The 27,028-nt window shown below is 46.2% G+C and overlaps 1 protein-coding gene across 1 annotated transcript in view; it reads right to left on the bottom strand.

Moving 5' to 3' along the window:
* Nucleotides 1–27,028, bottom strand: part of ATP10A (ATPase phospholipid transporting 10A (putative)) — a 179,803-nt gene that overhangs the window by 107,618 nt on the left and 45,157 nt on the right. The window lies entirely within an intron of this gene.

The following is a 27,028-nucleotide window of genomic DNA, read 5'->3' as shown; positions in this document are numbered from 1 at the left end:
GAGACGGAGTCTTGCTATGTTGCCCAGGGTGGTCTCAAACTCCTGGGCTCCAGCAATTTCTCCCGCCTCAGTCTCCCAAAGCACCGTGATTACAGGTGTGAGCCACCGTGCCTGGCCTCCCTCATTTTTTCTATTGTATTCTTTCCTCTCTTCTTAACCACAAAACCTGTGAGAGCATTCATATTGAAAATATTAACCCCTTTTCTGTCTTTGGCCTTGCAAATATTTTTCTCTAAGAGCCATGGTTTGTCAGTTTTAAAATTTCTAGTTGTGGCATAATTTTGTTATATAATCCTTTCAGATTTTTATATAGGTAAATATACCTGACTTCTCCAGGCCTGGCTAAGACTGTCACCTATGTCCCTGTATTATACATGTTGTTTCCAAGTATTGCTTGTTTGATTTTTGTGGGAGGAGTGCAGAGTATTTTTTTTTTTAAAAAAAACATTTAAATGGTCAAACCAACTGATGTTCATTTTCCTCTGTTACGACCTGAGCATCCAATGCTGCTTCTTCCAGACAGCCAATTGTGTCAATATTGCTAACTAGTTCTTTTCCCACTGAACCTACATACCCACTCTGTTATAGATAATATCATTTGATTTGGGCTTATTAGCTTCCAGTAATCTACCTGTCCTCTCTCATGTCAACCCCATATGGCATGATAGTACAGTATGTTGGATCAGTGCCACCATCAGCTTCAGCGCTGAGAGGAGTCTTCATGCAAAGGTACCTGCTCAGGGTGGAGTCCAGAGACAGGGCCCTGGGCCAGCACACTGGGGAGGTCCTGCTCTGCTCTCTGCAAAGACAGTGGCCACCAGCCCTCCCCTTGCCCCAGCCAGTCTGAGGTCCCATAGCCACCAGAAGGGCTCAGGTGGGATGTCCCAAAGCCTCAACAAACACCCATGCAGGTCATTTGTCATAGAAAAGGGGGCCAACCCCAGACCCATGTGGATGACAGATGTTGCATGTATTTAAATGACCCTGCAAATGCTCCCGGGGGTTAGATGGCCTACTGCAGCCTCTGTGTGGATGTCCAACCCCAACCCCCCAAGCACTGGCCTGGGGAGGGTGAGGCCCGTGTTTAGAATTCAGATCTTAGAGCACGAAGCGCACACTGCACCAGGCACCTCCAGAGTGTTAATTCACCTCCAGGAGACTTGTTTGGAGTTTCATTTTGTTGCTTTGGGGTCCATCTCCCCTGCCAGGGCAGGGCTTTCATTGCTGAGACCATCTTTACCTGCACAACTTCACCTGCGGCCCCAGTTCCAATATCTGGTACAAAAAGTTGCTCCTTTTCAATCTTTTTTTTTTTTTTTTCTGAGATAGAGTTTTGCTCTTGTTGCCCAGGCTGGAGTGCAGTGGCGCGATCTTGGCTCACCACAACCTCCACCACCCAGGTTCAAGCGATTCTCCTGCCTCAGCCTCCCAAGTAGTTGGGACTACAGGCATGAGCCACCAGGTCCAGCTAATTTTTGTATTCTTAGTAGAGACAGGGTTTCTCCATGTTGGTCAGGCTGGTCTCCAACTCCCAACCTCAGGTGATCCACCCACCTCGGCCTCCCAAAGTGCTGGGATTACAGGCATGAGCCACTGCACCCGGGCTCAATCTTATTTTTAAGACTGTCTTGGCTATTTGGAGGCATCATAAACATTAAGGCCATTTTATTCAATTCCAAGAGAAGCCTCCAAATAGAAATGCATGCGGCTCTTGGGAGAATGGGCACTGCAATCATACCTGCTCTTCCCGTCCCACCCAGGGCCCTGGGAGATGCTGCAGTGCCTCATGCACACTTACACCCTTTAAAAAGATAGCGCCACTTTCTTCATGAAGGTCCTAAGCCTCTTGTTAAGTTTCTTTCTGAGTACTGTGCAGTTTTTGTTCCTATTTTTGTAGACCACCTTCCCCACTTCCCCTTCTAAGTGCTCATTGTGCTCCCTGAGTGATTGTAAGTAGTTCTCTGTAAGTGGCCACAGGTCTTCCCCAGCAGCTCCACTTCGCTGGGTGTGAGTTCTGTTTGTCCAAACCCTCTTCCGCTCCCTGGCTGCCAGGACCCTGCAGATGAATGGTTACTATTTTGGTTAGCATAGCACACTTGGGTCAGCTTTCTAAAGTGATGGCAGACCCCTTTCTTAGAAAAGGTGAAGTGGCCTCCCAAGAGTTGTAGGCACATAACTTCTCCCAAATCTCCCTCAGGAGCAAGGGAAAATCAGCCTGGGGAACCAGGGCATCCAGTCGCCTTTGCATGCACAATTGATCTCCTTTCCACTGGAGGCCCCCAAACCTCTGCAAGCCCAAGTTTCCTCCAAGATGCTCTGCTCTGTGGGACTTACCCCAGGGTTCTCCGATGCCGCACCAGTGCTGTCTAGGGACCCAGGGAACCCAAGTCCTGCCCCAGATGCCCAGGGATACAGCAGCTACCTCATTCAGGATGTGTATGGGAGGGAGAGAAGGATTTTGTCCAGGACATCACTTCCCCAGAGCCCCCAGATTCCTCTAAATCAGAATTCTGAAGGTGAAAAGGCTTCACTGATTATAAGGTTCCTCTCTCTCATTTTTCATTATGAGGGGATTAAAAGCCAGACAGGCAGATTGATTTTCTCACTCATGTGAGGGTGGCAGCCTGGGTCAAAGCCCTCAGATGTGCCTTTCCCTGAGGCTTCTCTTGCAACAACTTACTGGAAGCACTCACCCTCCGATCAGTCCCTTACTAACATCACCCTGCCCAGAGGCTGGCTTCTCCTACCACGCAGAATTAAAAATCACAAAAGCAACCTCTTTAATAAATAAACAAATAAATATAAGAAGCAAAAAAAAAATCTCCGGAAATATCTCCAAAAAAAATCACAATATTTCTCCATAACGTATTTACTGCAAATATCCCTAAATTGTAATGGGCTACAGAGTATGATCAGTAAAGTACCTTAAGCATACAAACACCGCCTCGTCTTGGAAGACCCAGCCCTGGGAATAGAAGGGACTTTAACATATGGATCAAAATATACTACGGAGACATGATTTCCCTGGGCACAGTGTACAGTGACCTAAGACACCTTTGTGAATCCCGGCTTGGAAGCCAATGTCAATTTTCCCAGTCAAGCATCAACAGCAGCAGTGCCCTCGCGAAACTGACTTTACCCGGTAATATTCCGAGAATGGATAACAAGGCTGAAATGCAGAACTAACTACAAACTGAGTTTTCCTCCTTGGGTAAAATACGGTGAGAAGGGCCATGCTGATGGTCACCTTCTCTGGAGGCCACACACGTGGATTCCACAAAGGCCATTGCAGAGTCATCGTCACCAGTCAGTCTTGGCAGTGTCCCTAGGAGGTGTGTCATTCCCATTATCAGGATGAAGATACTGAGGATAGAGGGGGTTGAGTCAACGCCCAAAGACTCACAGCTGGAAGTCAGAACAGCAGCTCTAAGGAAGGCCCAAAACTCAACTGGCTCATGCCTCCCAATTTTAGAGTATTTGGGAGACAGGAAGTGCTGAGAAACAGGCATTGCTAAATCACGTGGTTCTCTCCTATCTTTAGGAAAAAAAAATTTTTTTTTCTTTCGGAAAATTGTGTAGGTTACAGCTGGCTATATCCCAGGTATCTTATGTGACCATGCAAACATACAACAATAAGCAGCACCCCCTTCTGAGGGACTGCATCAGCACGAATCACGGCCACACAGCCCAGCCCACCCGGGGCCTGGGGGCCACCCAGGACACCACCGTCCATGTGACTATGACACAGGCCCACGGAGGGAAGGCCTGCACTAACTTGGCACCTCCAGTCCGATGTTTAACATCTAATGAATGGCGACCTTGGGCTTTCCCTGTCACCTGCTGAGAAGAGAGAGTGACAGCCTCTTCCCTACACTCTGCCCAATGATTTGAGATTGAATACCTTTCCTATTGTAAATAGGAGCAAGAACTATTTTAACATTTTTGGATTTCTGATGAGGGGAATAACAACCTAATGCCACAGAATGAGCTCTGATTTTGGTTTAGTCATGTGTTATGATCGTTATGCTTACTAGTATGAGTACTTGCTTTCCCAAAGTGTGCCAGACAGGTACTAGCACTAAGACATCTGTCCAGAAGTATTTCTTTAGATATCATTTTATTCCTTCACTCTGCAGTCCTGTGTAATAATACACACTGGGAAAATTTTGACGTGCTATAGTGTGGATGTTTGTCCCCTCCAGACCTCTGCTGAAGACCGATCCCCAGCGTTAGAGGTGGGGCCTCATGGGAGGTGTTTGGGTCGTGGGGGTGGATCCCACATGGATAGATGACTGCCCTGGGGGTGTAGGGGATATGCGTGAGTTCTGGCTCTATTAGTTCCTGTGAGAGCCGATTGTTAAAAAGAGCCTGGCACCTCCCTCCTCACCCCTGTGATTCTGCTCCCCTCTCCCTTCCCCTATGAGTGGAAGCAGCTTGAGGCTCTCACCAGATGCAGATGCTGGTGCCATGATTCCTGTACAGCCTGCAGAACCATGAGCCAAATAAATCTCTTTTGTTTGTAAATTATCCAGCCTCAAATATTCCTTTATAGCAACACAAAACGAACAGGGACAAGATGTGAAGACAGTTTGTTTCAGGGCTAGGCGTGGTGGTTCACATCTGTAATCCCAGGTGGGAGGAGTTCAAGACTAGCCTGAGCTCTACAAAAAAGAAACAAAATTAGCCAGGTGTGGTGGTGTACCCCTGTGGTCCCAGCTACTTGGGAGGCTAAGGCAGGAGGATTGCTTCAGCCCAGAAGGTTGAGGCTGCAGTGAGCCACAATAGCACCACTGCACTTCAGCCTGAACAAAAGAGCGAGACCCTGTCTCAAAAAAAAAAATAGTTTGTTTCAGAGCTTATAAATATAAGTGTGGCATTGGCCTCTTTAATGCACACTGCCATGGTCTAATTATGGCCTGTGTGCATGCATGCAGCAATGCCCGAGCAGCTGGAGTTGGAAAAGAAGCCTCCGTTCATGCTCAAACGTGGTGCTCATGAGTCATCAGGGAGCTGCTAGCCCACCTCACAACGTGGCTTCTTCCCACCCACACTGGGGGACCTTCTCCCATAGTCATGGACCCTCCACAGGTGAGGCAGACATTGTCAGAGCCACATGTGTCCTGGGCAGGTGCTACCTGCCTGGAACCTGCCGGATATCCCTCTGGGATGGGTCAACTAGGCCATAGGACAATGTGACACTTGACAGAAGGTGGTGACAGCAGTAATTTGAGCTGGCCTTGTAGAGGCCTTCCTCCTTCTGTAGCTTTGGAGATGTTTAAAAAATTTAAATTTTAATTGCCAAATAATAATTGTATATAGCATGAGGCACAATGTCATGTTTTGATACATGTATACACTGTGGTATGGTTAAATTAAACCATTAACATCTCACATACCGATCTTTTTTTCTGATGAGAACATTTAAAATCTACTTGTTAGCAGTTTTGAAATACACATTGCTATTAACTATGGTCACGGTGCTGTACAACAGATCCTAAAACGACTCCTCCTGTCTAAGGGAAACTTTGTATCCTTTGACCAAAATCCCCCCAAGTCCCCTCCAACCTCTGGTAACCCCCATTCTACTCTCTGCTTCTATGAGTTCGACATTTTTAGGTTCCACGCGTACGTGAGATCATGCAGTATTTGTCTTTCTGTGGCTGGCTTATTTCACTGAACATAATGTTCTCCAGGTTCATCTGTGCTGTTGCAAGTTCTAGTAAGTTGGAAATGTAATTTTTTCAGAAAAGAATTCACAAAGTACATGTCTTTGTGAATAAGGACTCCTCAGTGGCATGAGGACAGGCTAGCCCTCTCAGAGAGAGTCCCCTAAGGCCAGTGCCATGGTGGCTGCCCTGGCCCCTGCCCCCACCCCACCCTTTCAGAGGTTCTGTGCTCCCTTGAACTCAATTCTTCCTGACTTTCTGCCACACTTTTCCATTTTGTGCTAGGTTTTCTCTTTGAAATTACAGACTCTCTACATATGGAGACATGACACGCTCTGGGCTCCAGGTGCCAGTGCTGCAGCTCTGGAGCGGGGTCAGTGGGTCCTTGGGCCCCTCCTGGGGGGACAGCCATCCAAGAAGGGCAGCCCAGCTCCACAGCACGCAGATCCTTCCCTGTCACCAAGGTCAGAGCTGGGACTCCTCTGGCTGGCACTCTTTTGGGGCAGACAGATCACCAGGAGACTGCCGCCCTGAAGGGTGAGGGTGGGGAGAGAGACCTTCAGCCCTGCCTTTACCCTCTACGTGCCAGCACAGCCATGCTACCCGATCTCACCCTAGGCTGGCTCCTCGTCTATGTCATATCCTCCAGGGACATCTACAGGGATTAAACTGAAAGTGTGTTACCCACAGAGCACAATAAGAAGTTGTCCAAGAAGAGAGTTATATGTAAGACTTCTGTGTTGTTACAGACTTCATTTTAAGCTTCTTAAAAATATAACCCTTGCAAAATTCGTCAGGGTCACAAATCTGGAATCCGGCCTAGTTAACTGGAAGAGGGAGGGAGGCCCCGGGTTGCATTCAGCCGGCTTCTCTCATCACTGGAGTTAAGGAGCTCCTCAGCTTCACTGACATAGGCAGTCTCAGCAATGAGAGCCCTACCCTGGCAGGGGAGATGGACTCCAAAGCAACAATATCAAAACTCCAAACAAGTCTCCTGGAGGCGAATCAACACTCTGGAGGCGCCTGGTGCAGTGTGCGCTTCATGCTGTAGGGTCTGAATTCTACATACAGGCCGCACCCTCCCCAAGCCAGTGCTGGGAGGCTTGGGGGAAACCAGTGCCTGTCCAGCCTTCCCCCTCTGCCCCAGGCAGTCTGAGGTCCCATAGCCACCAGGAGGGCTCAGGCGGGAATCCCAAAGCCTCAACAGACACCCACGCAAGTCCATTTGTCATAGAAAAGGGGGCCGAAGCCCAGACTCACCTGGGTGACAGATGTTGTGTAATTAAACGACCCTGCAAACGCTCCCAGGGGCTTAGCCTACCACAGCCTCTACGTGGATGTCCAACCAAATGGCCAGGGCGGCGCAAGGCAGCAAAGATTCAACTCCACAGAGAAGGCACGCTCTTTTCCCGCGGGCACTGTGCCGGACTCCCATCTGGTGAAACAGCGCCCAGGTGTCCACGGCTGAGTGAACCAGGCAATTCTCAGACACTGAGAGGGAGAACAAACTGCAGACCGTGGGACACAACCGATTCTGTGATTCTGTCGGAGCTGCCTGACAGCTGTGCCCGTGTCCCTTCGCTCCTCCTCAGGAGGGCACCGTGCGCCGCCCGCACCCACCAGCCCGGTACAGGGATCCCACTCGGAGGCCCCCGACTGGCTTGAGTGGTTTGCTCTGTGTCCCCTATAGAAGAAACAAACTCCCCCGTCCTCATGTAACGGAGGCTCTGTGACTTTAAAAAAACAAACCATAAGGTGCCTGTTTGGCCGACCTTCCTTTCTCTGTGCCTTTCCTTCCTCTCCCCATGCCTGCTTGCCTGCAGTTATTTTGGTACAGGGGCATCACTAGTCATTGATAACTTCACATCCTAACTCGGGGGCTGTCTGAAAGGTTACGGAACTTGTTTTTCTTTCAAAGAACAATGATCCTTCGGTCACGCAGACTTCCCTGATGGTGTCTGGTTTGACTGGCCCAGGAAGGTGAGCAGCTTTCCTCCTGGGCTCTCCCCTCTCGCATCCCTGCCTTCCTCGTAAAAAATCCCAGTTATGTCCAAACGCAGGTCGGATTTGGGAGCTCGTCTCTCCCGCCCTCACATTTTTTGCTCCTGAGCGCTGATGTGTCGGGTGCTCAAATGTAGCTTTTGGGAATTTACAGCCTCTAAAGGCTGGCACTACAAACTCAGGGCTGGGCAACCCGGCCCAGGCACCCTAAACTCAGAGATGAACCAAAATGGTGTTCAGCAAAATTCTTCACTAAGAATAAAAACAAAACAAACAGACAAAAAAACAAAGTTAAACTAAATAACATTCATTGGCATGTTCCACAAAGAAATAAAATTCAAGACAGGCATGGAAATGCACGCCTGTGGTCCCAGCTACTCGGGAGGCTGAGGTGGGAGGATTGCTTGAGCCCAGGAGGTCGCGGCTGCAGTGAGCTGTGATCACGTCACTGCACCCCAGCCTGAGTGACAGAGCAGGATCCTGTCTGAAAATAAATAAATAGAAGTAAAATTCAACAAACCCGAAGTACATATAGCTTCAGGGCATCACTGTGAGGGAATCCAGTCCAAACACATCAATTTATAATGAAGTATTTATAAACTGGTACATTTATAAATTAGGTAGAAGTTCTGGAATACCATGTATCTCTTCCTGGCCAACAACAACAAACCCAGAAAACCCAACAGAGTGGAAACAATTCTTCACTAATAGGAACTATTGATGGATACCTCTAACTCCTCCTCAGTCTCAGGAATTCTAAAGAAGGAGGAAAAGCGACAAAGAACCTTGTCATTAGACACCAAACTCGCCTGGGGGCCAGGGCGAGGCAGGCAAGGCGCTCACATCAAGTGCAAAACGCAAGGGTGCACGCAACAGCTCAGGGATCAGGATGAACACTATTTTAATGCAATATCTTTTACAAAACAAAATGAATGAACAAATATCCCTGAGGAAGAAACATTGACATTTAAAATAAAGACAGAATCGGCATTGCTGGGTTTTCTTTAGCTACAGGTTCCCATAGGGCTTCAGTGAGTTTTCTATGTCCTGGACAGATAAGCTGCTTCCCTTGCTCTCCTTGGCCCACCCCACACCAACTGAACACCCCAAGAACCATTTCCTTCCTTCTCTGATACCCGCCTGTCCCCTGCTCCTGCCTCCCCAGGGGACACAGCACGGATTTCTACCTCCCAAGCACCTCTCCTCTCCTGCCTGAGTTCTCACCTGCCCTCCCCTTGTGACCCAGCGGTTGCAGCTGGGAGCTGACCGCGCTCCTTCACTCCACGCATGCCTGCTGGGCGCTGCTGCTCCCTGGCACTGTTCCACCGTGCACCTTCCCACAAGAAGCTACATTCTGACACGGCAATTTCAAATGGGGCAAATGAAGAGTGAGTTTACGGAGGTACAAGCACCAGGAGGAAACACGAACACTTGAAGATGTTCATGCAAACTCAGCTTAGCTTTGTGTAGAAAGGTCTGTTCAGCAGACCACTCTGGGGACCCCGAGGCTTCCCACCTACCCTAATTTCAAAAGCTGGTGCTCACAGTAACTACTTTAACCATGTCTTTCTGACTTCATTTCATCTATTATTTTTTGGTTTAACTTTATTACCAATATTACAACAACATCAGGAACCGAGTTCCCATAGAAGTCAGGCCTGTCTCTGTCACATCTTCCTGGTATTTGATGAACCCGCTGTACCAGATGCTGACGCTGCTCCTGGCTCACTGTCATGGGGTTTGGTAAGTCTGCTCCAGATGAAGGGAAAGTATGTTTTCCTTTTACGAAACTAAAAGAGAGAGACCTTTGGGGTGACAGCCTCTCCTCAGCAGAGGAGAGCAGTTGGGTGCACAAAGGGTGTCCCAAGGCTGGTTGTGGGGTCTATGCCCCCATGTGTATTAACCCACAGGCTGTCCTGTGCGTGCTGGAATTTGAGGACATGTGCTCCAAATGCCCAAGGCCACTCAGCCAGCATCTCCTCGAGGCCCAGGAAGAGCTGATGCAGGTGTCCAGGGGCCCTTTCACTGCACTTGGGCTCGGGGCATGAGGTGGACCAGCAGAGAAGAGGAGCAAGGGGTGGGAGCCAGACCCCCAGGGTTACGCTGCACCAGCACTTTAGAGTTCACAGCCAATCACGGTTCTGAGCCTCAGCATCCCCATCTGCAATGTGGGGTAACAGTGGCAGTGCCTGTGTGGCAGGTGGTAGTCACGGGGACTGTGTTAAAGGTGCATGCAGCGCTTAGCATCCCGCGTCAGGCAGAGCACTGAGAATGAGGGTGCATGAGAGTCCTGGGGGCAGGTGCGACGCTCATTCCTGGTCAGCTCTTGGGCAGCCAATGGCCACTACGCTGAGACTTCAATTTGTTAAGCATGTTACAGTGGTTCAATCCGGTGTGGGACAGCTTCGCTTCAGGAAAAACACACTTTCCAGCTTTCTCAAGCCCCCTGATGCTGATGTGTCTCTGACTTGCCCGGCCTGCTCTGGCTTTGCTCGGCATTGCTGGGCAGGAATGGCACCACAGTCCACCTGCTGGAAGGCCGCCGTGCCAGTCTCTGAACCCCGATGGATGTATCTGACAGCATACAAAAGCCCCGTGTCCCTAAACCTCCCCAGTTACTGACTCGTTACATGGATAAAGGATACAGGTGGTGAACAGCTGGCCACCTGCACCCTACAGAAGGCTCCACACCTCCCTGTGTTCCGGAGCCAAGGATCTCATCAACTCCTTTATGTTAATGCGGAGAACACGAGATCTGCAGGACAAGGGCATGTGGCCTACTTGGGTTCAGCACCAAATACAAAGCCATCTTTGTTCTCCCAAGAGCCTTTTAAAATAATTTTCCTGTGTTGACTCAGTAAAATGTTGCTTTTGGGCCAAAACTCTATTTGGGAACTCTCCGTCTGGATGCTTTTCTTCTTAGAACAGAACAGAAATTGGGCAGAGTGCACCGTGGAAACACGTGCGTGTGCCTGCGCCGCAGCACAGACTGAGCTGTTCTTAACATCGGAATCTCAGCACGAGGCTGTGGCACCCAGCTTCAGTCCTTGCAAACCTCGACGACCATGTTCCTCAGCACCTCCCACCGCAGGCTTTTTGTTGATAAACGTCCAGCAGGTTCTCTCAGGCCCGTGAGCCTCCTTGTTGTAGGCTGGGGCTACCCAGACCTTGCGTGCTGTGTTCCGACCACTAGGCCCATGAACTCGCTTCCTGGGGCTGCTGTAACAGGTCACCACAAACCTAGTGGCTGAAAACCACACATGTTTATGATGTTATCGTTCTGTAGGTCAGAATTCCAACACATGGCCCACTGAGCTAAGGTGTCGGCAGGGCCACGCTCCTCCCTGGAGGCTCAGCGGAGAATGTGCTTCCCTGCCTTTCCTGGTTTCTGCAGGCTACCTGCGTGCCTCAGCTCACGGCCGGCCGCCTTCTCTGTCTTGAAAGCCAGCAATGGTGGCAAGTCTTGCGCACTGGGCCACCAGCACTCTGGTTCCCTCATCTGACTCTTTCTTCCACCTTAAGGACCTTGTGATTACACTGGGCCCACCCAGATGATCCAGGAGAATCTATCTCGAGGTCACTGAGGAGCTCCTGACTTCCCCTTAGCCCTACAACCTAAAACATCCATCAGTTCCGAGGATTCGGATGTACACATCCGTGGGGGTCATTAATCTGCCTAAAACAAATCGTGAACAGAATTTAGGTGAAACTGCATTTTACATATGAGGGTGTGGCCAACACCAGTAGGGGTGCTGTTTTAGGGGTTTTGCCCAGAACCTAGTTTCCTCCAGGTGCTCTTATGGCCAAGGGCTATGTCTTTGTGAGGTGAGATAATTCCTGGCAAAGCCGGGTCACGAGGACACAGCCACATCTCACCCCGGGATGTAGCAATCTTGGCACCTGCGGGGAGGGAGACGGGTAGTAAGCAGACAGCTGGCCTGTGACACTGGTCTGTGCTGGTGCCTCCTTCCCTGTCTCGGGCACTTCCGCCACACCGTCCCCTCCAATACCTGAATTATGCTTCGCCCGCTGGGCTCCTCCATTCATTCATTCATGCATTCATTCAGGAAACATCTGTTGGTTCTGCTGAGCACACACTAGGTGCTAAGGATACAATGGGGCACAGGGTGGGCACTGTCCATGTCACATGTCCCCTGGGTGCTGGGACATTTTCTCTCCTGCTTCTCAGGTACAAGGACTGAATGGCTAGGACAATTCGCCCTCTACCAAGAGCTTTGCAAAGTGACAGAACTGAAAGGAGGAGCTCAAGTTGCTCTGTCTGTGTGAGTCCGTATGAACGAGGGGCAGCTTCATCCCCAGACGCAGCCTCAAGTGGGCCAGTCCTGTCCTACTCCCAAGTATCCGTCACTGACACTTGTTCTACACAGGTATACGTTCCCCGGGATCCAAGGCCTGTGGTCATCCTGCTTGCACTTCCGGGACAGCCTGCAGTGGGCACTCCGGCAGGGCCTATGGAACTGAACAGTGGATTCAGAAAATCTGAGAATGACACCCAGTCTTTACCATGATGGACAAGTCACAAACCTCCGTGGGCCTCGGCTTCTCTGAGTGTAACCGGGAGCTGCCGCTGTCCTCCCAGGCACAGGCTCCCATCGCCTCTCCTGGCACGCACTTGCTGCTGCTGGTCTGCCTGCATATTGCTTCGCCCCAAGACACATGTGTGTGAGGTATTCACATGAGTGTGTGTGTGTGTAATTGTGCTTAGTGTGTGATGTGAGGTGTTTGTGATGTGAGGCTGTGTTTGTGAGTACACAGCATGGTGTGTGTGTGCATCTGTATGTGTGTCTGTATGTGTGGTGTGTCTATGTGCATGGTGTGTGTGTGTGTGGTGCATGCATGTGAGTGTGGTGTGTGTGTGTGAGGTGTAATCGTGCTTAGTGTGTGATGTGAGGTGTTTGTGATGTGAGGCTGTATTTGTATGTAGCTTGGTATGTGTGTGTGCATCTGTGTGTGTGTCTATATGTGTGATGTGTGTGTCTATGTGCATGGTGTGTGGGTGGTTATGGATGTGAGTGTGTGGTGTGTGTTTGTGTGTGTGTAATTGTGCTTAGTGTGTGATATGAGGTGTTTGTGATGTGACGCTGTGTTTGTGAATACATAGCATGGTGTGTGAGTGCATATGTGGGTAGGGGTGTGTGTGCGTCTGCGTGTGTATGTGTGGTGTGTGTGTCTGTGTGCATGGTGTGTGTGTGGTGTATGTTTGTGAGTGTGTGGTGTGTGTCTGTGTGTGTGTGACGTGTGTGTGTACATGCGTGAATGAGCACATATGGCTAAACACGGAAAGGACAAATGACAGGCAGTGGTGTGGAGTGGAAAGAGCTGAGGCCTTAAACAGGTGGCCAGGTCCAGGTCCAGGTCCACCCGGCCGCCCACTCCACACATGTGCCTGGAGAAGCATCTCACTCCTGTGAGCTGAACCCAAGCCATCTCATCTGTGAAATGCGGTAACGATAGTAGGCCAGTCACCTCTCATCACAGTCTTTAAGAATCGAATGAGAATTCTTCCAGCACAAAGTAGGCCTTTGCTGAATATTTAACATATTTCAAATAAGTGTTTGTTGAATAGTTGAAAAAAATTGATATGAAAGTTCTTTTAGAAGTAAAAAATAAAATATGATAGAAATGTGAGAAATTTTAAACATTGGCATTTTAGATTTACTTAAATTATAATAAAGCCTGGGTAGGTGGAGGCTCTTCGTTTGGAAAATAGAAAGGCGGGTGTGGAGGAAAAGGAAAAATTCTTTTGAAATAAAAGGCACATTGCCAGAATGGGACCTGTGGCAGCCATGGTGAGCTGACGGGCCATCACGCGGGCATTCTTCCAGGAGAAGCCAGTCCAGCATCCACACACGGGGCCCTGGCAGCCTATGGGACCCCTGTCTACCACGTGTAGAGAAGCTGCACCCAGTGATCCTTCTCAAGTTTGTTTTTGAATGACTGGTTGGATCCGGGTGACTCACTGTGTGCCAGGAGCCCGCGCTGGTCTGTGGCAGACGGTGCCTCCAAGGGATTGGAGCCACGCCACCAGCCACACAATTCCAAGTTCCTTCACTGTGCCTACGGGTCTCGATCCAGGAAAAGAGATGCTGCCTTCATTGTTGAAAAAAGGTCCTTTACCACAATGAATTTTTTCAATGGCAGCACTTAGCAATGTATGTACCCACTCACTGCAATATACTTTACACGCGTCCTTATTTTTGTGCTATCTCTGAGTAAGAATAGAAATGAATTGGCTACTTACACATTTTGATGGGGAACAGAATGCACTAAAATCTAAGTAGGTCTCAGATAAAAGTCACAGTCTTCAGCCAAACAAATGCGGGTCTCATTCCTCTCTGGCACTTCCTGGGCCCTCAGATTGGAGGGGTGTGTCTGTCTTACATGGGAAGAACATGAAGAAATGCTGAATCCATATGTGAAACCCAAAGGCTGCGCTATTTTTTCCCCCAAAATTAAGTCTAGGGAATGCCAAACACTTTATAATTGGCTTCGTGAAAACAAGGTCTTGCCTTTACTTTAAAAAAAAGAGAAGAAAAAGTAAACCTGTAATTCCCACAATTCCCAGAGACTAAAGGAAAATGTATTTTGAAATCAAAGACGGCAGGCACATCTGCCATTTATTTGGAATAGTTTTCCCTAGCCATTTACCTTAATGATTACAAGCAGCCCCTTACAACCTTGAGAAGAAACAGAAAAGTGCCAAATTTTTAGCACTTTTTATTTTCTAATGCAGAAAATTAAATATTCTTTTGGTCATGCATCAAAAAAGTGATTTTTTCATTCATTCCATGTACTACATGAAACAGCCACAATTACACAGGTCCATATACATGTGGTTTTTTTCTAACAAAAGTTACACCAAGTGTGCCTGGCTCTCCTGCCTCCCCTTCCATCTCCTCCACCTCTCTGCCACCCTGAGGCAGCAAGATGCCCTCCACTTCCTCCTCAGCATGCTCAACATCAAGATGATGAGAATGAAGATCTGTATGATGATCCACTTCCACGTAATGCATAGTAAATATATTTCCTCTGCCTTAAGATTTTCTTTTCTTTTCTTTTTTTTTTTTTTTGAGATGGAGTCTTGCTCTGTCACCCAGGCTGGAGTGCAGTGGCACGATCTCTGCTCACTGCAAGCTCCGCCTCCATTCTCCTGCCTCATGTTCATGCCATTCTCCTGCCTCAGCCTCCCGAATAGCTGGGACTACAGGCACCCGCCACCACGCCCAGCTAATTTTTTGTATTTTTAGTAGACATGGGGTTTCACGGTGTTAGCCAGGGTAGTCTCGATCTCCTGACCTCGTGATCCGCCCACCTCGGCCTCCCAAAGTGCTGGGATTACAGGTGTGAGCCACCACAACCAGCCAAGATTTTCTTAATAACATGTTCTTTTCTCTAGCTTACTTTACTGTAAGAACACAGTATATAATGCATCTAATGTACAAAATATGAGTTAATCTACTCTTTATGTGATTGGTAATGCTTTCGGCCAACAGTAGGCTATCAGCAGTTAAGTTTCAGGGGACTCAAAAGTCAAACACAGGTTTTCAGCTGTGCAGGGAGTTAAAGGTCAACACCCTTAAGCCCCGCATTGTTCAAAAGTCAGCTGTACATTTTCTTCTCTTCCTCTCCACCATAAATGTTCACTTACTTCAAACTATAACTCCTTCCCTTTCTCCAGAAACTGAAGGGAATGTATTTTTCTCTAGTACGTGGAGATCGCACCATTCTGACCTCAGCTTACACTTCCACTCACACGTGTGTTTCCATCAAACGGAGGGGCATCCACCAGGCTGGAAAGAGCAGCTTTGGAGGAGCAATAACAGAGCACAAGCGGGAGGAGTGAGAAGTTCATGGCTTTTAAGGAATGGCTGTGATGGCTGTGAGAGGAGGAAAACATCCTTCACTCTTTTCTCCCCTGGTGGCATCCTTACGTTTTTCAAGCATCTGCTCCAATGTCACCCACTTTCCTCCCTGGAGCGTCACTGGCTGCTTGACCCTGTCCTGAGCACCCCGCCCCAGGCAGGTGGGGCAGCCAGCAGGGTGGTCCCCCCACCAGCCCAGGGGCCTTCCTGCCTACCCTTCCGCTGCTAGGGGCTGGCTTCAGGCCGTCTGTCTCTGTGTCCAGCCACAGGGGCCTCCCAGATATATTAAAGTGAGCTTTGCTAGCTCAATGAATGAAGACTTTGAAAGTTCTTGTGACGACAGCTGAACACTCCCTGTGAAATAACAGTTTTAAATGAAGTCGTCATTCACCAAATATTTTTAAAAGAAAAACACATGGGGCTGGGTATGGTGGCTCACACCTGTAATCCCAGCACTTTGGGAGGCCAAGGTGGGCTGATCACCTGAGGTCAAGAGTTCGAGACCAGCCTGGCCAACATGGTGAAACCCCATCTCTATGAAAAATACAAAATTAGCTGGGCGTGGTGGTTGCACCACTGTAGTCCCAGCTACTGGGGAGGCTGAGGCAGGAGAATTGCTTGAATCTGGGAGGCGGAGGTTGTAGTGAGCTGAGATCGCACCATTGTACTCCAGCCTGGGCGATAAGAGCAAAACTCCATCCCCCCTGCTAAAGAAAAAGAAAAAGAAAAAAAAAAAACCCAACATGTATTGGTGACAACTGTATCAATTCTGCAGCCGTTTTGTAGTGGAGGTAAAGGTCAACTGTACTATTTCTTTGAGGAAGACTACAGTGGAACATACCAGTAGGAAAAAAAACCAATAAGCAATCATGAAAGAATATTTAAAGTTAAATCTGTCATATTTACTTTTCAAAAGGGACACATGTATCACTGGCTGATAGAACACACCTAGAGATTTAACTCTTTGTTTTCATGCTGGACATAATAAACGTCCTTAATTTTGCAATATGAAAACAGCATTGCCATGAATCTTCCCTGTTCCTCAAGGTTATTTTCTGGGTCTAAGGCTTGTTCTCATTGTTGCATTTGTCTTTTGTCAAGGTCTCATCATGGGTTTACTATGCTGCAGGGAATTTTAGATTAAGCAGCTGGCCATAAATTAATAGTCACATGAGGAACAGCAAGGAAGGATTACCTCAACACAAGCCACAACAGCTGTCATGGAAACATGCTCCAGTTTACCTCATTTTGCAGGTGTGAGAACAGTTTTGTTTTGTTTTTTGAGATGGAGTTTTGCTCTTCTTTCCCAGACTGGAGTGCAATGGCACAATCTCGGCTCACTGCAATCTCCGCCTCCTGGGTTCAAGCTATTCTGCTTCCTCAGCCTCCGGAGTAGCTGGGATTACAGGCATGCACCACCAAGACTGGCTAATTTTGTATTTTTCATAGAGATGGGGTTTCTCCATGTTGGTCAGGATGGTCTCGAACTCCCAACCTCAGGTGATCCACCCGCCTCGGACTCCCAAAGTGCTTGGATTCCAAGCGTGAGCCACTGTGCCTGGCTGAGAACAGTTTTATAAGTAACTACTGATTCCCAGCTCAGGTATTTTTACCCCACTCTTTTCCCCCATTGGGTGGCCGACCTGGATCTATGTTATCTTTGTGCCAGTATACCAATTTTATGCCAAACGCCACACATTCTTTGAGGGGACCTGGAGCAGGTCCTTGAGTGAGGTGGGATTTGAGTTTAGGATTAGAGGGTGGGGAAGATGGACAGGCATTAACATTACAGCAGGGTTCCCCGGGCTTTGAGGGAAGACTGGATGTAGTTGGGAGGGTGCGATGCTCTCACTGCGTGGCCACGAGATGAAGGTGGGGCGTGTGGAGAAGCCAGGTACAGGCAGTAAGGGTCTAACGGAAGAGGGGCCATAGGGTTGGGAGAGGGGACATGATGCCTAAGTGAGAGTGTCCCTCTTGTGTCCCTGAAACCTGAGCCCTGCAGATGCTTCCTGAAGGATAGAAGAGTCTACACTGTGGGTCAGGGCTCCCCAGTGGCCGCAGATGGGATGAAGCCACCACCAGAAAGAGCCCAACTGAGTGTGGGGTGGGGTGGGCTCTGCAGGATGTCATGTGAAGAGCCCATGAGATGGGAGAGAGGAGCATATGTCTGGGGCGGGGTGAGACATGACCCACGCATGCACTCCCCAAACCTTCAGACACGGCTTACTGCATGGTGGAGGAATGGAGAACATGCATTTTACTCTGATTTTCTCTAAGGAATAAATTTTATTTTAAAATCACAGACAAGGAAAAAATCAAATGGAGTATCAAACCTTAATTTAAGAAATCCATCTGCTTCATCAAAAATTTGCTGTGAGCTTTTAAGAATAAACAGGGCAAATTTACTTTATTCGAGAATGATATTCTTTTTGTGAAGCCTATTTTCAAAGTAATACATAATTTAATTTCTGCTTTAAACCCTTCGTTTTTATTCGTTTTCCTTTTCTTCTTGAGAAAATCTCAAACTCACTCATGGTTCCATATATGTACTACGTGCCTGAGAACAGTGCTGTTCCCCACAGAGGGGCTGGGAAGGCAGGAAGGCAATCCCACTCCTGCATTTAATCTCTGGTCTCCAGCAACATACTGTAATTTGAGCATGGAAAGATCCTAAAACACATGACAGGTGAGGAAGGGACTGGAGACACCTAGTCCTGTTTCCCACAACCTTCATTCTCAGTTCCACCTTGGACCGCTGCTGCCTGGGTCACTCATGGAGAAATGGCCTGCCCTGGTAGTCACAGGTTCCGAGTCACCCAAGCTAGAGAGCTACAAACACTTCCAGAAAATCTGAGACATGCATGGTGAACCACCCAAACGTAAGAAGGTCATTACAAAAAAAAAAAAAAAAAAAAAAAAAAAATGACGGAACGTCCATAGTGGAGCCTAGTCTTACACATTAGGCTCATCACCTAGTGACTGGAACCCTTGCTTCCACATCACTTCCTGATCACTCCCAGTGACCCACAGTGGGGACGCGTTGGGGAGATGATGGATGCGGGGCTAGAGCAGGAAAACCATTCTCATGCTCCTCATTTCCCCCCAGACCTTCTAATAAGATCTGCTATCAGAAAGCCCAAGGGCCTGGCTTAAGATCCCCTAACGTTCCCTGTTCCTGGTCACCCGAGAGGGCAGAGCCCACAGGGAGGACAGCTCTGTGAGTCACCTACCGGGACCAAGCCCGAGGAACCTGCACCGCTCAGCGGTCACCACTGCTTATCAGCAGTTCCAGCCCAGCCCGAGGTTCTTACGGTTCCTTTAAATCTGAGGATGTCCTAAGAATGGGCATCACGTGTTTAGTTGCTTATTTTCAAAGTGTAGCAGTGCCACTGGGACTCTGGGTACGGGGACTGTTTTGCAAAAGTTGAAAACACACACAGGTAAAAGCCAGTCAAAGAAAGCAGTAGCCAAACTAAAGTCAGGTTATATATCCAACAGGGCTTTAACTCACACCTGCATACAACAGGCACAAGATCAACAAGGCCTGATTGTACCACGGTCTGAAAAACGAGCCAGCACAGCCCTGGGCAGGACCAGGAGCCCAGGGCTGCCCAGGTTCGGAAAGTAAAAGCCTCCCACGGAAAATAGCACTCCAGGGATTCCAACACGAGGAATCGAGGTGGTTGGTGACTCATTTTCAGAGCCAGGAAGGTGAGGTGCAGCCTAGACCCAAACACCATCAATTATGTCTGGCAGCTAAGAGGAGGGCAGCCGAGATCCTCAGGTGTAACCACAGCCTTACAAAGGCACACAAAGCCAGGAGGGTCTGATCTGAGAGTCAGCAGAAGCCTAGCTTTACATATAATGAAGCCGCGGCTGGAAGGAGGCGGAAGGATCATGTTACATGGCAGGGTCTCTCCCAGATGACCTTAAGGGCAGCTTGGCAGGAATTTTACTTCCTTGCATTGATTAAAGCCAATGAACAGCTTTAAGTCCCCAGACAAAACAGCAAAATAGGTCCTGGATGGTTCAGCGTGGGGTGGGACACAAAAGGGAGGGGGAAGTCAGTATCCAGGGGCACTGCCCAGACCCAGAAGGCGGAGGCTGGGATGTCCCCAGCAGAAACGGACTTCCCTGGGCTCCAGCAGGCTCTTCGCAGATAAGGGATTGGAGTGAGTGAGAAGAAGGAGGACAGAGGCAAACTTTTCTTCCTGCCCAGTTTTAGGCCATCAAGGCATAAGGCAGAGCTGGGAGAAGAAAGGAGAGGAGGAAACAAAAAAAGGAACAAGAGGTAAGGATGAGGAGACAAAACAAATGGCATGGAACATACTGGAAGCCTTCCAATGACTTCCCCATGTGGAAACTGCACACCCGGGCATCCCTCCCAGCTTTCTGTGGATGGGCCTATCCAACGCAGCTCTTGTTAGAGGAGTGCACACTCCCCTCTACTATTTGGTAAGTGTTTGTAGCAAGACCAGTGCATAGGTGGGACGTGATCTGAAAGTTTACAAGAAGGAAGTGAAAAACTACTTGTGAGATTGTGGGGAGAAAACGCTGGGACCCCAGAGACACCATAGGCTTCAGGAGTCCACGGACCATGCATGGTGGTTTATTAGTGGCAACGAGACCAAAGTCTGACCCAGCCTGACCTCGTAACACTTCCTCGTCCAGATGGATGTGGGCTTGTCCTCCCATCATGCATCTGTCCAAGCTGGCTGCACCTGCACAGACTCTCCACTCTGCAAGGGCCAACACAGCTCACACCCACCCCGATGCCAGGGGAAACCGAGGTACACGGCTGGAAGCTGCCAGTGGGCAGAGTGCTCCAGCCCCAGCTGGTGCAGAGCATCACGGAGAGACTGCTATGGCTCTCACCCAGCACACACTCCCCGTTCCACCCTACAAGGCGCAAACACGCTCCCCTAAAATGGAGTGAACGTTTATAGCGGCAAAGATGGCAGCCAGGGTTTGGGTTTGGCACTCTAAGAAACTGACGCCTCGGAGTTAAATCAACCAAAATGACTTTTAGTTTAGTTTTTTTGTTGCTAACAGTTTCCTTAGTTTCTGACTTTTCTCTGGTGAAGAGCACAGTTATCAATCACACTTCAAAATAACAAGTCAGGAAACAGGAACCTCTCACTCAGATCCTCACCCTGTTAAAAAGACTTTTGTAGTTTGGATATCATGACCTGTACTAAGTACAAAGCTCTATTTGTTTCTACTTTGTAACGCAGAGTGTTATGTTCTATGGTTGCTACACAATCACTTTGAGGAAACATTACTATAAAAATAAATAAGTTTCTTTTTTCATTCAAAGCGAGGGAAAATAACAAGGACGCCCTAAGTACACCCACAAACCTTTTCCAAGAACACTTGCATTTGTTCCTGAGCTGGGAAGAATGCTTTGCTGATGATATCAAAGCCCTTTAATTTATCTACAATCGACCTGACTTAAACACAAAGGAAAAAATACTCATTTTGTTCTACTTTAAATTAAAACAAGCTATTTTTCTTGTTGTTGTTACTGGGCTGTCTCTGTTTTTCTCTGAACGCAGGGGAATACAGTATTCTGAAACACTGCATGATTATTCTCTCTTGGCTGTGGAAGGGCGGCCAAGCACACTATTGATCTCTGAGTGGGACTGCTAGAAAGACAAAGTGCAATTTCACTTTGAAAGTGATTACAAACCTCTACTTCTCACTAAGATAGAATAAAAGTACAGTGCACGATTTACTCTTCTGCACCAAATAAGTAAGAAATGCATGTTAAGAAATGATTTTTAGACAGCAGGAATTGAAGGACAATGATCCTATGATAAGGCAAAACAAGGTGAGCTCCTCTGTCCCAGTTCATCATCTGAGGAGCCAGGCAGAGCCTGCGGGTGCCCTGAATGGAGCCCCACAGAGACACAGGCAGATCAAGTTTGTAAGGCAGTGCCCCCAGAAGGAGAGCTCTAGTTGTCTCTGGAGGGTACCCTTGAGATTGTGGCTGAGGCTTGATCAATGCATACACGTGAGGGGACTTCTCCAAGTTCAGGGAAAGACCCAATGGTAAAAAACAAAGGAAAGTTTATGTGGAGCTCACCAAGATCCAGGAATAGTCCTTGATCTCATCAGTTAAGGTAGATATTCACAGGCCATCAGGTAGAGTAATCTGATGGATATTATCTCAGCGGTAGGGGAAAATGCCTGGATTAAAGGCTGCTTTGATCCCAACTAAGAAAGGTTAAAAGTAAGCCTCCGCAGGGCCCACCTGTTCTGAGTAACTTCTCTGCATCCTAGAACAAAGCTCAAGAATATCTATATGAACATAAAAATGTCCAGCACTTTGTAAGGTGAAATTCACAATGTTAGATTTCCATTGAAAAAAAGCAGGCATGCAAAGAAGCAGAAAAACACAACCTACAATAAAGAAAAGCATCAATCAATAGAAAAAGATCCAGGAATGGCAGTGATGATAAAAGGAATAGACAGCAGATAAAACACTTGAGAAATATCCCTGTGTCCAAGAAGCTAGAGGAAAGATTAAGTTACACAGAGACATGGAATGGATTAAAAAATAAAATTTTTTAAGATCCAAATTGAACTTCTAGAGTTGAAAACTACAATGTCTCAGATGAAAAACCCACTGATGGGACTAATGACAGATTAGACATCACGAAAGAAAAAAAAAGTTAGTGAATTTAAAGACAAACCAATAGAAGCTATCCAATATGAAACAGACTTTTTTTTTTAAAGATAAGGAAGTGAAAAGTGCATCAGTAATCTATGGGACAGCTGTAGTAGCCTAATCTATCTGTAAATTCAAGTTTGGGGGGGTGGGAAACAGAGAAACATGCTTAAAGAAATAATGATCAAAATGTTTCCACATTTACTGAAAACCATACAGCCACAGATTCAAAACACTCAGTAAACCCCAAGCACAGGAAACAAGAAGAAAACTACACCCAGGCTCACCATATTCAAATTGCTTAAAATCAATGATAGGAAAAATCTTGAAAACTGAGAAAAAAATATTAATACCTTATATATACAGAGAAGTAAAGGTAAGAACTATAACCAATGTCCCATTGGAAACAATGAAGCAAAAAGACAGAGGAGCATCATATGTCAGGAAGTGAAAGAAAACTGCCCGCCTAGAATTCTGCACTGGTGCAAATGTATTTTTAAAACATAGGAAAAATAAAGACTTGCTCAGACTTAAACAAAGACATTCATCATGGGCAGACCTGTACCATGGGAAATGTTCAACGAAGTCCTTCAGGCAGAAGGAAAATGATGCCAGACAAAATCTGCGTGTACACAAGGAATGAAAGTCACCAGAAATGGCAAAGATGCCCCTCTGCCTGGTTCCACCAATGATGTCTGCAGACCAACGTGATTGGGACTGGAATCCAAATCCCATTTGCCCTTTTCCTCAGTACCATCCGTGATGACAGGAACCTCATCTTCCTCTGTTTCTTCAAAATCACTCTGGAATATATCCACTTCATTGTGATCCCTGGAGTCCCCACAGTCCTAAAGCTGGAAAGCTGAGCAGGTGGGAGTCAGCTACTTCTAAAGACAAGTGAATAAGCCTTCTTTAAGTTAACTTAAACTACTGTGCATTGCCCTTGGAACCGTTCTGTCTCACTTGGGAAGTCATTTGGTGTATAAAAAGCGCAAACACTTTTTATTTCCAAATCTGAGGACAGACAGAAGAAAGGCAGAGCCAGCCACATAATCTGGTACTGCAAAGCTTGTCCCAGCCTGGCACCAATGATGAAAAGCCAGTGAGAAAATGCACAAACACATGCATTTTTGTGTATAGTGTGTACCTTATAAATATGAAAAATCCACCTGGCTTATGAAGAATGTATACACAGGAAGGTTCTCTCAAAGAATCAGAATGTCCTTTTAAGGAAAAAGATGCCCAACAGAGTGTCCTGCTGGTCGTTAAAATCAACTTGATTAGATGGATCTCCCTCCATCCCCTAAACCCACTACCAGGTCAACATCACACCACTAGGCACTCAGAAGTTACGTTCCATGAAACCCGACTACTATTCTCCATCATAAGAAAAACAAACCACAAATAAATGCCTACTCACTTAAATAACCCAGTTAGTTGAAATTACTGATAAAGGGAGATCATCAATGCTCAAAATGTTTCGCGTGACTTCCAGTTTCAGAACATGCATGGGCTTCTTGGGATGTGACAACGGGCAGGCTACTCACACACTCTAAGCCTGTTTTCTCATTTTATATGTGCACAGACTTCTCATTGTGTAAAGGATGAATGGTAGCTCCCTAACTGCCTCAAGAGTCTATTCCCGACACTTTAAAAATAGCATCTACACAGTGCATGGGCAGTCTATTCCATGGGGGTGTCAAGATGCCAACCAGTGATCCTCAATAAACTCTGTTCTCAGAGCTGAAAAAAAGGAGACGTATGAAAAAGACAGTTATGAAAATCTCCATGTGTAGCTTGTTGTACACCTCAGACAGCACTGGACTTCGTGGGCTCCGGGCCCCCCTGGGGCCAAACTGCTCTGCAGCCTCCCATCACCGGAGCTCCAGTACCCATGCAATCCAGCGGCATCTCAGTGTGGACACGCCCTTCTTCCAGCCCCTCAGTTCCCTCAGCCCTTCCCACCAGCTCTTCCTTACTTTCCATGCCGGTAAAGACCAGGCAAACAGAAGATGGAAAACTTAAATGCATCAGCTTTGTTACTTTTTAGCAGATGTTCTGCAAGTTGCAGAATCCTAAAGAGCAAAGAAACTTAAGAGTTCACCTCTCGCAACTGTTACCCATCACACAAGATTATGTCTACCGGGTACTACAGAAACAGACTAAAACCAAACCCAAAAATGAATTCTGCAAAAAAATTTTGTTAAGCTTATTTAATCATTCCATTTCCTGCACATGTGAAAAATTGCTTTTTCCACGAAAATAAAATGTTGGAAATGTTAAAAGACTGTTTCTATTTTTTAGCCATTTTAGGAGAAAAGCTAACTTTATTAAGCAACTAGCTCGCCTGCTTAGAATAACACATTTTTGCTTTATATAGAGTATCTTTGTGTTTTAATTGACTTATTTTGGTTCCAACTCTTGCAAATGTAAGGAAATTTTGCCTTTCTAATTCTATGCTAATAACCTAAGGGTTAATCTGACAATTGTGTAGGGTGGAAAGTTTTAAGATAAGAAGAAATTACTTAAATATTTTTAAATCAAAGTATTCCAGGGTAGAAGATCTAGAATGCCAGTAACAATTGACTTATAGGAAAATTAAGAATATTTTTTAAAGTGAGATATACTTGCTTATTTACTATCAATAATATTTGAAACTTAGAATTTAAAATATTTTAAGTTGGTAAACAGAACTTGGAGAACAATAAAAATTATTATAAGTGAAATGAAAGATCTTATGTTGCTTCTCTGGGTTTTGTTTTATTTTGCTTTGTTTTTTTGTAGATGAGGGGTCTCACTTTGTTGACCAGGCTGGTCTCAAACTTCTGGCCTCAAGCTATCTTCCCACCTTGGCCTCCCAAAGTGCTGGGATTACAGATGTGAGCCACCACACCCAGCTGCTTTTCTAGTTCTGCTTTTAAAATTAAAGGTGGAGAAATATGGAAAACGAAATGAAAAACTTTTTCCTTTCTGACGGTCCCTAAATAATAAAATTGTCTCTACATATGATATAAATTCAAGTTTGTGTTAAGTGATGGCCACAGTAAAAATATGAAATACAGAATTCTGTGCAATATTTAGAGAGCTTTTTAAAAAATATTTTCAAAAGTAATGCCATTCCATTCATACCTCTTTAAAAAGTAACAATCCGCCATGCGAAAGATTTGTGTGTGCACTTCTTTCCCTAACCTTGCAAGGTCAGTGATAATGCTATTCAATTCTGAGACGGTATGATATTGTGAAGAATTAACAAATGAGAAGAAAATATAATTTTTTTGTCTTAGTCACATTATTTTTTAAGGTATGACCTATCTGCAAAGTGAAAAGATCTAAGATCTCCACTTTTAATGTATTATTCTCCTTGTTAGGGAAAGAAGAGGCTTACAAAGAAAAATCTGGAGTAAAAATGGATCTTAAAAATCAAATTGTAAAATAAACAAACAAAATTCTGTTGTATCTTACACTCTTGGCTATAAACGGTGTGGGCCTCTAACCTAAAATTTGTTAATGTGTAGGAAAAAAAATCCTGCTTGAATTTTACAATTTAGCTAGTCTATATAATATACTATATATAATGCAACTTTCTCTGTCTTTCTCTCTCTCTGTTTTTTGGTTTTGTTTTGTTTTTTGGTTTTTGTTCTTTTCTTGAGACAGAGTCTCGCTCTGTCACCCAGGCTGGAGTACAATGGTGCAATCTTGGCTCACTGCAACCTCTGCCTCCCAGGTTCAAGCAGTTCTCCTGCCTCAGCGTCCCAAATAGCTGGGATTACAGGCACCTGCCACCATGCCTGGCTAATTTTTGTATTTTTGGTAGAGACAGGGTTTCACCATGTTGGTCAGGCTGGTCTCAAACTCCTGACTTTGGGTGATCCTCCCACCTCCGCCTCCCAAAGTGCTGGGATTGCAGGCGTGAGCCACCGCACCCAGCCTCTCTCTCTCTTTTAACAAACAATGCGGTTTGTATCCAACTAGAAGGTGAGGTTCTTATTTAAATTAGGTCAGTTTAATAAATCAATTTCCAATTTGGATAGTATAAAGACAACTGAAATGCAAATATTAGCAATATGGGGAAATACAACTTCACTTAGCATATTTAATCCTATAAAAGGGTCTAAATAAGATTGACAAAATAATTTACAGAAGTGCAGAAAACAACTGCTCAAATGCACATAAATTATTCTTTCCTTTCCCCCAAATCTCTAGTCTAATCTGATTATAGCTGGGAGGACACTGGTCACCACCATGGTTTAAAAGAAATATCAAAGTTCAATTGTCAGTTCAGCTCAATACATGGATATCCACCTCTACACATTATTTAACCTTTCCTGGGGTCAGATTTCTCGTCTTTAAAATGGGAACAATACAGCACGGGGCTCTTGTGAAGATGAAATGGTTTAAAGAATTTGAAAAATTACATGTAATAATACGATGATGACAAAATTCTATTTGCAATGTACATTCCTTTAAAGAGAATATACAAAGTTGTATTCATTTTTGTTTTTCACTAGAAATTAGTTTTAGTATTCTAGTTAATTTTTGACTGGTCAGATGGTAGTGGGTTATCAGAACTTATTAACATTAGTGTCACTATACAATCCCCCCACTGCTAAATTTTACTAGCTTTTAAAAAAAAAAATTATTTTTAAAAAAAGCAATTTGCATGGAAATTGTTTGAAACATCTGGGATATAAATTCATAAATATATAAAAAAAAACCTAGAAACACATAAATATCTCATACTATTATTTATTTGAATGTAAATCCCACTAAAGTGATCTTTAAGGAAACTTAAATTTTCAATTTAACTT

This window comes from Pongo pygmaeus, chromosome 16 (assembly GCF_028885625.2).
Source record: "Pongo pygmaeus isolate AG05252 chromosome 16, NHGRI_mPonPyg2-v2.0_pri, whole genome shotgun sequence".
NCBI lineage: Eukaryota > Metazoa > Chordata > Mammalia > Primates > Hominidae > Pongo > Pongo pygmaeus.
This window is presented reverse-complemented; position numbering and strand designations above follow the sequence as displayed.